We start from the raw sequence: 12,556 nt of genomic DNA, 5'->3' as shown, positions 1-12,556 counted from the left end.
CCATTAGCTCGAGGTGGGGGGGATGGGGAGGTAACATGAAGATGAGAACTCCCCAGTGGGCCACAAAACTCCAGCCTGAGGGCAAACGTGGTGGCGGCTGGAGAGGTGAGGGGTGGTCAGGGAAAACACACGTGCTCCTAGGGGGTGGGAAAACGCAGCACGGAGCGCAGCAGGAATCCAGCCGTGCTCACCTAGAGGGTTTGCTCCAGGCCAGGGCCACCACAGAGAAGCTCAGAACAGTGGACCGAAATGGACTGGGGGCTGCTGGGGCCCGTGTGAGGGCTGAGAAAGAAACTGTCCCCATTCCCAAAGGGTGTAGGCATAAACACCCAGACGAGGCACACCCAGATAATCGAGTTCAGCCGCCAAATCCCCATCATCCATTTGTAATGACATCCTTCATTCCCAAAGCCACGAAACCATTAGTCACCAAGCCACGGACGGGGAGCAGAAGCTCCCAGCAAAACTGGCTTGTTACCACTCCCCTGACAAAAAGGCTCCTGGTTTTACAGGCCAGCTACCCACCCAAGACTGTCACATTTCATAAAATGAGACACAGGAGTCTTTTACAAGCCCGTGTCCACGTAAGGCAAGCGGAGCCTGACCTCTTGCAAAAACTCGCAGCTGAGAAGAAAAAGCTTCTATCAAGGATCGTGGGGAGAGAGGTTAACGACACTACATACTAGTTTGATGGTAATCTCAAGGACTGAGGCTTCCAGTCTCAGAGAACTAAACTTCCTTGCAAATTTACTTGGAGCACATAATGCCACGTAGGAACAAAACAAGAATACCAGCACCAATGCGCACTGGTCTTACCTGCTTCTAGAAAAGCCACGTAAGTCTGCCAGAAAGATACCAGGTCATAAAAATTTCCAGCTCCAAAAAAGAGGTTCCTAAGAGAAAGGGAAATAGACAACGGTATACACTGGAAGGGAAGAGGAAAGAAGCCAGAAATCCAGGACGGTAACCCAGGAGCACCAGGCAAAGCCAAGGGAACCAGACCAAAATAGATTCCAGATGGAACAAAGTTGGGGTTTTTTTCCCTCACCTTTTTATTGTGACAAATGTCAAAGCCATGGAAAAGCTGAAAGACTGGTACAGGGAACGTCCCAATACCTGCCCCTGGAGTCACCGCTTGCTAACATTTTGCCACATTTGCCTCATGTCTTTCCATGTTGTGGGCATATGGAGATGTGTACCCTGCTTTTCTTCCTGAGCCATCTGAAAGTAAGCTGTGGACACCACAATACTTTGCTCAGTGTCTCATCACTGTCTCCTAAGGCCATCCTCCCACAGAGAACTGGGACACTATTTGCACCCCCCAGGAATTTCATATTGACCCAGTAGTATTTTGTGACGTATGCCCATGTCCCAGTTTCCCAGCCCCCCTCTGTGGCCATCACTGGTTTCCTTTTTTTTTTTTTTTTAAGATTTTATTTTTAAGGGGTGCCTGGGTGGCACAGCGGTTAAGCGTCTGCCTTGGGCTCAGGGCGTCATCCCGGTGTTATGGGATCGAGCCCCACATCAGGCTCCTCCGCTATGAGCCTGCTTCTTCCTCTCCCACTCCCCCTGCTTGTGTTCCCTCTCTCGCTGGCTGTCTCTATCTCTGTCGAATAAATAAATAAAATCTTAAAAAAAAAAAAAGATTTTATTTTTAAGTAATCCCAACACCCAACGTGCAACTTGAACTCATGACCATGAGATCAAGAGTCACACAATCCACCGAGTCCAGGCACCCTGGCCGTCCCTGGTTTTCAATCCAAGATCCAGTGGGGGATCTCAAGTGCATTCGATCTCCACGCTCTTTCACCTCCCTTAGCCTGGAGTGGTTCACCAGCTTTTCTTTGTCTATCACGACAAGAACATTTTTTAGAGTCCGGGAACGTTGTATTTAGGACGTCCCACAACCTGGATTTGCCTATCTGTTCCCTAGAATTAGAATAAGGCTAACTGTTGGGCAAGAAGCTATCATAGCTGTTGCCAACACCCCACTGGAGGCACCCAGGGCTGGTTCGCCCCATTTCTGGTGATGCCGGCTTTGATGCCTTCGCTTTGGAACAACGTTTTAAATGTCTAAAATAGAGAGTAAGTATATTGCATGAAAATGCAGGAAAGTGGTGGGACAAGAAAATAGTATGAAATGAAACCTAAACATTATAAAAGATTCAGAAATCTGATCATACAAAAATCAAAACTCTACGCATAGAAAGAAATATATAATCAAAAGAATAACGAGGAATTGTTGAGCTAGGTGTACACTATATCACAGCAGTAGGACAAACTTTCTTAATATATAAAGAACACCTGTTGAGCCATAAGAAAAGACTGCCAGCTCAAGAAAGAAATGAGCAAACGGTGTAACACATTGCTCATAAATGGCTCTTGAAGCTATGAAATGAAAAATTCCTCTATTTCTTCATAAGGAAAATGCCAATTAAAACTATAATGACATACCACTTCTAACCTATCAGATTAGCAGCAATCAAAAAGTTTGACAACTTCTGCCAAGGGATGGGGGAAATAGGTATTCCTGTACAATTTTCATGGGCACATAAAATGTTACCATCTCCATGACAGTGAGTTGACAATACTGCAAATCTAAACAGACGCACCCTTTGCTCTAGCGATTCAGCTAGAATTTGTCCTACAGATACCCTTAAGTGCACAAAAATGTGTATAAGAATGTTCCTTGTTAATAGTAATAAAAGACGGAAAACTTAAATGCTCACCAATAGGGGACTGGTTTTAAGAAATTAAAATACGACCCATCAAAAGAATGCTATGGAACCATTAAAATGAGTAAGATAGTTCTAAATGAACTTAGGCAAGTAACTTAATCTCTCCATGCCTCAGTTTACTCGTCTGCCAACTGTGGACAATAACAGTACTTAGTTTGCAGGATTTTTGTGAGGAGTAAATGAGTACTATAAGTAAAGCACTTTTAACAATACCCAGCACATGTGGGGGCATCTAGCATGTGACTGCTGATCTCAGGGTCATGAGTTCAAGCCCCACGCAGGACGTGGAGCCTATCTAAAAAAAAAAAAAAAAAAAAAAAGCAATACCCAGCACATGAGAAGTGCTCGAGAGGTATTAGCTGAATGATGACAACGAAGATGGTGCTGGGATGGAATGAGTTCCAGTATTTATTGTGAGGTGGGAAACAACAGGACGCAGAACACTGTGTATGACAGTGTGAAAACAGTGCATGTGTGTGTGATCACGCGTGTGCATGACACACGTGCACACGTGCAGAATGTCGCTGGCTAAGACGCACAGGACACAGGCTGACAGCGGTCTCTTCTGGGGCTGGGAAGCCAGGAAGGAAGACTGTGTAGCCTTCTGAATTCTATACTATGTCTCGCTGACCCAGGCCAAAAGAAATGAGTGCTTTTTTTTAAAGGAAGGGGAATGGGGTCAGAAGACAGGAATAAGAGAGAGCTCTTCCTCTGGATGGTCCCGCCGGTCCAGGAAGTGCTTGGTGGGGAACATTCAAACTCCCTTGTCCTGGCTCTCAGGCCTAACGAGCCTCTTCTCTCCCGTGGGCAGCCGACACCTGCGGCAAACGTGGGGTGACGGGCGCACGCGGCCTCAGGCAGAGTGGCAGATTCCCCCTGGCGGGGGTGGGAGGACTCTGTACGTGTTTTGGCTGACTCCACTCTACCGTAAGCTCCAGAAGGCTGCCCTGTGCAAAAAAGCAGAGCCAGGGCCCTGGAGAGACACCCCCACAGTCGACCTGCTGGCTTGTAGGCCCCCCCACATCCTCCTAAATATCACTGGCACCCCATCTTCCTGCAACTCCAGCGATCGGCCGGAGGGACGCCGTGTGCCTTGAGAGAGGCCAGCGGGTAGTGGCAACAGCGGGAACAGACACGGGTCGGGGACAGGGGGTTGACACACCCTCTGCCTCAGTCGGGAAGCTGAGCACACGGTCAGCAATGGCCCTCACAGGTCTGAGATCATGGCTTCCCCGAGCTGACCTACCACCTTTTGCCCCTACCTTTGTAAATATGATTGGATCATTCGGGGGCTCAGAACCACTTGACCCGCTTAAAATCCCCAAATCATCTCGGTAGTATTTACATCTTCATGGCTATAAATCGGCCTTCTTCCATCCCCCACCCCCACGGGAGAAACAAAATTACAAAGAGAAAATCATTCAAATGTTCTCTACCTGAAGAGAACAGAAGAAACCCGGAAGGTCCGAAACACGTTTCAGTTCATATTCCTGCAGCAGAAGAACATTCTGTGAGAGACGAGGGTCAGGAGGGGTCTGTGGGAAGCCAGGGCTGCCTGGAGCAGGGGGCTGTGAGCCCTGGTCTGGGTGGGGGCGTGTCAAGGCTAACGCCTGTCCTTGGCAACAGGGCCTCTGGTTTGCCTGGTGATTTAGCAGGAAGAACAAGGGTGGGGCCCACATCAGGAAAGGTGTTTGAACCCACGGGATCCTGATCTCCACAGGAAGCCTGGCTCGCGGAATCCAGGACTGCGGGATGACGAGGCGGTAACTTCATCTGTCTTGGAGCTGTTATTCAGCTCAGGGGCACGGACCACAGGATTCCAGCAGCAGGAAACATGTGGGTGGGACACTCAGGAGATAGTCGGGCCTGAAAAAACCTTAATTGGAGCTGGTCTCCAAAAGCCTCCCACCCAGCTCCCCACATGGGAGAGGACATGGAAGTGTCACATTCTCCTGGCTGAACCAGCATCACTGTGGGCTCCAACCACACTTAAAGAAGTCCGGGGACACTGAGGGACCTGGCCTTCTTGCTGGGCCAGCCGTTTGCTCCTGATCCCGGAGCGGATGGTGATGAGTCCCCAGACCAAAGGGGCAGCTGATTAGCACCAGGAAGGCAGTGACATGTCAGGGGCTGGTAAAAGTCACGTCACCCAGGAGTGTGCTGTCCTGGATCCTCCTCTCACTCTGAATATGGGCAGATGTCTCTGCCAGCCCTTTGCCCTCTCCACCCCAGCCCTGCTGGAGGGACAGAGGAAGAACACTATGTGCTTTCCCATGACCTGCTGGGCCTCCCTGACCTCGCTCTTTGAAGGGATCCCGAGGCCTGATGCTGGGAAGACTTGGGGAAGAAATAACCCTCCCCGCCCCCGTATCTATAAATTGACCCCACATAGGTGTCTACAGGCACCAGTCCCCTCGGGAACTCCGCAGGCCTGCCGGAGAGCACCAAGCAGCTAGCCCCACTGGGGCCTGCTGCCAGATGCCTGCTTTCCAGGGCTGGCAGAGGGAGACCTGACAGGCAGGAGAGACAAGGTCTAGTGGTCATTTCTTAAGAAAGGCACCAGACTGGTGGCATAAACTTAAAAAAAGAAAAAAAAATTGGGAAGAACCTATGATCATTCCTTCCTGACTTGAATTCAAATAACAAAGGGTCAAGGCTCTCGGTGGAAATGTGCAGCTTTTGCTAAGTACGACACAGAGGGGCTCTAAGTACGACACAGAGGGGCTCTAATCTGTTAACACTTCCCTTGTTCTTCTGGGAAGCCAAACACCGTCCCACACCTTAAGGCCCACCTGGGGCAGGTATCCACGGGGAGCTGATGTACACGCCTGGAAATTATATCCTGACTCTTCCTTGAGAGTTCAAAACATTCACCAACACATTCTTTGTTTATTCCCATGGCTCCATCTAGATAATAAGCCTCCTGGCCCTAGACTAGAAGCTTTGCATGGGGAAGAACTATTTTTACTCTGCTCATTACACAGATCATAATAAAAGTTCTGTAAATATTTATTAATTGAATCAGTGAATCATTAGAAGGAAGGAGGGTAGGAAGGAAGGACGAATGGAAAACCGCCATCACTTCTTGGTATCTCTGTGTTCTTGGCTTATCCTATAAAGACATCACAACCAGGATTAGAAACCGAGCCCTTTATTCCCCTTCTCTGCCTTGCCATCGGTAGTCCTCAATCCTGTATGAGGCATAGAGACCTACTTACAGAAGCTTACACACTACAACACAACCAGGAAAAATGGAGAAACAGTCATGACCCTTGATCCTTAAGAAACTTTGGAAGGAGGAAAACAGTGCTTTGGTCCAGCTGTGTCCTCCACAAGGACACCTCTCCCTCTGGGGACTGTTGTCTTTCCCTTTTAACAAGCCTTTGTGGAGGATCAAGGCATAATGGGTCTTTAATAACTGCGCGTAACAGCAATTGGTGCTCAGCGCCCTTTCGTAAAACAAGTTCAAAAGCACTTTGGCTCAAACATCACAATGCCCCTGGGAGCTATGAAGGTACAAGTATCATTATCCCCATTTACAGTTGGGGAAAGTAAGGTAAAGGGAGGTTAATTAGCTTGCCCAAGGTCAGATGAGACAGGGAAAGGGTGTAGGATTCAAACCCTTTGCAGCAGCCAGTCAGCTAACTCTGGCCAGTGTCACCCACACTGGGCTTAAGAGAGATTTTTCTCTTCTCTACTGTTTGTGCTGAGAAGCAGTATCTAACATGGGGCTCCGAGCTGGTGACCAGGAGACACACTGCCTGGGTTTGAATCCTGATCTGTTCCTGACTAGCTTGACCTGTAACAAATTACTTAACCTTTGCGGGCCTCAGCGTCTGAATGTGTAAAATGGTACTAATGGTGCGATCTCCAAAACTAGCGTGAGGATTAAATGAGACAATGTATGTAAAATGCCATTTTCATTCATTTTCTCAATGAGCACATATCACTCTCATTGGAAAAAAAAAAAAGAAGTTACTTGAGAAAAGGGTTGCACCCACTCTGGGCTTAGTTTTTATAAGGCTGCAGATGACATACGACTAACAGGCATTTTGGATTCTGCCAATGAAATGTCCCAGGAGCCTGAAAGTGACTTGCAACACCAAGTTTAGATTCCCACCGACTTGTGCTGGCCTCTCAAGGTTAGCAGAGCAAGTGGCATCGTGAACACAACTGACAAGGCGGATGCCTGAATGAGAAGCCGGCCAACAGCACCCCGTCTAACGAGGCCAGCTCGGGATTCCTGGCCAGCTGAACCCCTGGGTTCCAAATGCCACTTCTCGGAGTGCTCTGCTGAGCTTCCCAACTGCACGCATGCACTCAGCCCAGACCAAGGACAGCCAATGCCCTCTCGGTACCACCATGGTCCTGATCAAACAGGAGGTGTTCGTGGGTGACAGTGTGGCCAGACCCTCTACAGAGGGACAGCTGATACTGAGCAGGGGCCTGGAAGAGAAGTGGTGGTGGGCTGGGGGAGGACAGCGACGCAGTCAATTTCAGGATACCCCCGACAAAGACTCTGTGACATTCACGTGTGTGGCCATCCCTGACGCACACATGAAGGCCAGTCGCAAAACTCTGTTTTTTCAGTGTCACTGCCAGGACAAGAAGCTTTAACTTGGGGCGCCTGGGTGGCTCAGTCAGTTAGGCATCTGCCTTCAGCTCAGGTCATGATCTCAGGGTCCTGGGATTGAGCCCTGTGTCGGGCTCCTTGCTCAGTGGGGAGCCTGCTTCTCCCTCTCCCTCTGCCTGCTGCTCCCCCTGCTTGTGTTCTCTCTCTAAATAAAAAAATAAAATCTTTTTTTTTTTAAGATTTTTATTTTATTTATTTGACAGAGAGAGAGACAGCCAGCGAGAGAGGGAACACAAGCAGGGGGAGTGTAAGAGGGAGAAGCAGGCTCCCAGCAGAGGAGCCCGATGTGGGGCTCGATCCCAGGACTCTGGGATCACGCCCTGAGCCAAACAAAAAAAATAAAATCTTAAAAAAAAAAAAAAGTAGGAGAGGTATTTAATTAAAAAAACAAAAAAAAAAAAACAAAAAACCAGAAGCTTTAACTCATCCAGAGAGGAGTAGAGAAATAGGACATGTCACGGTACAAGGCAAGATGCTAAGAGCTGGCAATGCTCATTCATTCAACTCAAGACTCTGATTACCCTCATTCTCAGGGCGGGGAAAGAAGGCTCAAAGGAATCTGCAGGACACACAGACACACACCTAGCTGATGGCTCCCCTATCTCCTGGGCACCTAGGCCAGAGAAATGAGGAACCTGATGGGAATGAAGCCAACACTGCTAGGCTGCTGGCCTCTAAAAGCCTTCCCAGGACAAGGAGAGCCCACTCACTGCTCTTCCTGCCATCCTGCTCTTTCTCCTAGCGTGCACCCTCATGGAAGAGTTCTCGTGCAGTGACTTCCCACTGTTCAGAATAGGTGAGTAAGACCCAAACTCCTCACCATGGCCACAGGTCCAGCCCCTGTCAACTCGTCGCTCACCATGTTCCAGCCCCACTGGGCTTATGGCTCCTGCTGTCCTCTGTGCCCATCAGCTGGGCCCCCATTCAAAGTCACGTCCTGAGAGCAAGCTAGAGTTCTGATCCTGACCCCTATCCCAGTCATCTCCATCTTAGTGCCCTGTTTTACTCTCCCTGCCTCTCTTTTCACCATCCTGCATTATTTTGTTTTACCTTTTCACTGGTTGTCTCTCCCACCGGAACATAGTCTCCATCAGACCGAGGATCCTGGTCATCTTGTTCTTGGCTATATCCCCAGCACCTACCACAGGGCCTGGCATAAAGTAGGCATTCAATACGTGTTTCAATTCAGCAAATATTTACTGAGTGCCTACAAAGTTTAGACACCGGACTACAACAGTAGACAAAAAAAAAAAGACAAAATCTCTGCCCTCGAAGAGCTTCTGGTGGCAGATAAGAAACAGATAAATAACAGTGGGATGATAACTACTACTTCAACTAACCACATACTTTGGGTTTGGAGCCATTCTAAGCATCTGATAGGTGTTACCTAATTTAATCCTCCCAACAACTCCCTAACTGGTTAGTATTTTACAGATGGGGAAACTGAGGCACAGAGAGGTTAGGTTAAGTTACTTGCTGAAGGTCACGCAGCTGGTAACCGCGGAAACCAAGATCCAAACCCAGATAGCCTTGGTACAAAGTCCATGCTCTGAGTAAGAGCTACACTTCATCTTTGCTGAGTGTTGAGTAACGACGTGGTCAGCGCCCCCCACAGCTGTTCTCTGTAGGCAGGGCTGGAGAGAGAGCAGATCCATCGAGGAAGGGCTGCCCTGTTCTGTGAGGTCAGTGCGGTGGAGACGGCTGGCTTAACCACTGTACTGCACCCTGGATGAGGAGGGATCTGCAGGGAAGTGTGCTCTGATGTTGAGACAGGGACAGGGCCAGGATTCCTGGCTTCTAGTTTCAGGTGCTGAGACACCCACACAAGTCAACTAATATTTGATGAGTTTATTTTTTGGGCAAGACAGTGATCTTGACATTGGGAGGGATGCAAAGATGAATCCACCACAGATCCTAGCCTCAGAAAGCTGAGAGTCATGCAGGTACACACATTTGGAGCTGAAATAGAGGTAGAAAGTGGCAGGTGCCATTACAAATGTACAAACTGCTATGGGATTTCAGGAGTTATGTAGCCTCTAGGGGCCATAGGTCCCTGGCCAGAAAAGAGGGGGCTGGCCTACACAACCCCCAAGGTCCTCTGCCTCTGACATGTTCTGACAGCACAGATTTGGAGCAGCACAGAGATCAAGTTTTATTCTGGTTAATAGTTCAAGTGCATGGCCACTGACTAGTTGTCTCATCTACCATGAGAACAGTCCCAATTTCTTTGAGCATCTTATAGCATCGGCAGGGCAATAAAAATGCTTTCATTTAAATAATGCAGCCAGATATGAGACCGAAGCCCAGTGTGCTCTGCGCTCCTCCACCTCTAACTGGCTTTTAAACCCACAAGCCCTCTCCGTCAAAGAGGGGGTGACCCTTCTGTGAGCACGTCGTTATATTCCCTTGTTCTTGTCTGTAACCCTAGAGTCTAGCACAATAGCTGACTCACAACAGGGGCTGAGCAGGGTTAGCTGAGCTAAACCTGACTATGATCCAGAAATGATCTGCTAGACGGGTAGATCTGAGTCGGTGTTTCCTGAAGGTGTGCTTTACAGCTCTCAGCCTCTTCTGGGCGGAGGAGACAGGTTCCAGCTCTTTACTTTTACTACCACCAGCCTGGTCCCCCGAGCCACCACCATCTCTTGCCCAGAAGCTGCAGTCGTCTATCCCCCAGCTGGTATCCCTGCTTCTACCCTTGCGCCTTACAATCCAGTCTCTATACAGCAGCCAGAACAATCTTTGAAAACTTAGATCTTATCACCTTCTGCTTAAAATCCTCTAACAGCTTCTAACTGCACTTGGAATAAGAGCCAAACCGGTCCTTCATAGCACTTAACGCCACTGAAATTATTTTGCTTATTTGTTTACTCCCTCCTCTTTAGAGTGTCTACTTCGGGAGGACAGAGGCTGGGTCTGTTTTCACCATTGGAGCCCCAGTGCTCGGCATGGTGCCTGTCACATAGGGAGCGCTCACCACTGAATGGATGAATCTCCACCTCACAGAGGCAACTTGTATTTACAAGGCCCACTAACTCCACCAGAAAACCATGAATGACACACTGACATTTAACAGCCAGCACCTTTTTTATGATTCAAAGTCCTGCTTTAAATCAGAGGAAACTAGTATCTCTGGACATTTTAATGGCCCAAAAGATGAGTATCACTTAGGGTCTAAAGCCAGGAACAAGAGCCCAGTAGTTGCAGCAGGGAGGTAAGATCCAAGGCACTTGGGAACAAAACCTCAGGACAAACTCTGACTTGCCTCCAGGTCCTATACTGGCACACTCCGTGCCTCAATTTACCCAGCAGCCGGCCAGGCACACTTCCGTAAGTTCTTTGAGTGACAGGAGACAAAATAATTAACAGCTAGAGCATACTTAGATTCTCAGATAGGAGGTGCTGCAAGCCACACATCTCATTATTCATAAAACTCTTGATTTGCTGCCAACGCAAGCCTCCTCGGCCTTCCCAGGGGCTAACCTGACAGCAGGTACTGCTCAGACAAGTTCAGCACACAAGAGAGAGGGAAGCATGTGGGGCCTAACAGAGGTTCGGTGTCCAGACCTATCTGTGTGCCTCGGTTACCAGGTTCAAGAATAAGGAAGGTGGTTGGGTGGGGGTGATGAAAAGGAGGTGACAAGTGCAGTTTGGGGCTCCCAGTGGTTCATTTTGCAGGCTCACGTATACACACCCGCCATACAGGTGAAACATGTGCCTGCAATGTGCACCTTCCAGGAACACTCACGGGGAGAGGTGGAAGGGGGAAGCGACAGTTCAATCACACGAGAGGGAGGAAGGGCGGCCCAGTGGCCAGACCTTGGCAGCATTTACTTTGGGGAAATATGGACGGGCTCTATACAGAGGATCGGAATGCTGAGCGTGAGGAGCAGGTGAGGGGAGAGTCAGGAGGGCACGGGACCTGGAGTGCTGACAGACGGTGACAACCGCGCCGACGCGGTGGGGTGAACAACAGAGTGGGTGGCTTGGACACCTGTGGAGGCGACCCCTGGGCGAAGGTGAGGACGGCTGGAGGGTGGTCTGTGGCGGGGTCGAGGGCGGCGAGCGGCGGGAGGCGGGTGGCGGCGACGACCAGGCGGGGCGAGGAGGCCGGGCCCAGACCAGGGCGCCGCACCGGGGGCCAGCCAGTGGGTCCGAGAGGGGTCGGGGGCGCCCTCCGCGGCCCCTCCCCGGGAGACAAAGGGCCGGCGGCTCCCCCGAGCCCCGGCGCGGCGCTGTGGGCGCGGGGCCGGCCTCGGCGCTTACCTGGGCCGCCCGACCCGGCCGGGCCGGCGGGGGCTGCGGGTCCGTGCACGGCGCGCGGCGGCCTGTTCCGGGGCGCGCTCAGCCCGAGCAGCCGCGGCGGCGGCAGCAGCAGCAGAGGCGGCGGCGGCAGCGGCGGCGGCAGCAGCAGCAGCAGCGGCAGCAGCAGCAGCAGCGGGAGCGGCCGGTTGAGCCTCCGCCTCCCGCTCCGTGAGTCACCGCGGCGGGGAAGGAGGGAGGCGCCAGGCCGCCGGGGGAGGGACCGGCGGAGGGGGCGGCATCTGGCTCCGCGCGGGCGGCGGAGGCGCGGCCACCGCAACGCCCCGGGGAGGGGGAGGGAGGGGGGGGGAAGGAGGGCCTGGCGCCGGGGGAGGGTCCCGAGGGTGGGGCGGGGCCGCGGGGCCGTCGGGCGCCCATTGGTTAAATCGGCCCATGGGGCGGGGTCTCCTGCATACGGGGAGGGTGCTGGGGGGAGCGCGGGGACGCTCATTGGCCTCCGCAGGAGAAGGTGGGGCCAGGGATCCCGGGGCGGGGCCACGAGATGGGCGGGTGGAACAGGGTCGTGAGTAGTGGCCGAGCGGCGCTCAGAGCAAAGAGGTGGAGCGGAGGGTGGGCAGGGGAAGAGGGGCGGGGGCTCGGAGGAGGAGGCGGTCTGAGGGCGGAGCCCAAATTAAGGATGGAGCTGCCTCTGCGGTGAAGCGACTCTGCCTGTCCCTAGCTGCTCCAGGAGCACATAGATCCCATAAAAATAATGGCCTCTCCCACACACGAGTCTGTGTTTAAAAATGGGAGCGGTCAGACGGGGCGGAATCCTCGGTGAGGCCGGTTTCTCCAGGACCCCTGAAAAATTTGAAACGGACGAGGTTGCAAAACATTTAGAGGCGTGGTCTTCCTGCGCGGTGGAACTGGGAACATAGCTACC

General features: G+C 51.4%; 1 protein-coding gene across 8 annotated transcripts in view; it reads right to left on the bottom strand.

Annotated features, from left to right (window-relative positions):
- Positions 1 to 11,868, bottom strand: part of CTNNBIP1 (catenin beta interacting protein 1) — a 47,069-nt gene extending 35,201 nt beyond the window's left edge. For 2 of the 8 annotated variants that reach the window (XM_045776853.2, XM_045776858.2), the window contains exons 1-3: positions 11,638 to 11,865; positions 4,175 to 4,228; positions 817 to 893 (exon numbers count right to left, since the gene is read on the bottom strand). The gene's annotated coding sequence lies outside the window, so the exon portion shown is untranslated. Of the gene's footprint in view, positions 1 to 816; positions 894 to 4,174; positions 4,229 to 11,637 lie in introns of all 8 variants that reach the window. The other 6 variants (XM_087858349.1, XM_087858350.1, XM_045776855.2 and 3 more) reach the window with 4 other exon arrangements.
- Positions 11,869 to 12,556: the final 688 nt, after the last annotated feature.

This window comes from Ursus americanus, chromosome 33 (assembly GCF_024610735.1).
Source record: "Ursus americanus isolate L20-20 chromosome 33, mUrsAme1.1.p, whole genome shotgun sequence".
Taxonomy (NCBI): Eukaryota; Metazoa; Chordata; class Mammalia; order Carnivora; family Ursidae; genus Ursus; species Ursus americanus.
Note: the sequence above shows the minus strand (reverse complement) of the source record. Positions and strands in the feature narration are given on the sequence as shown.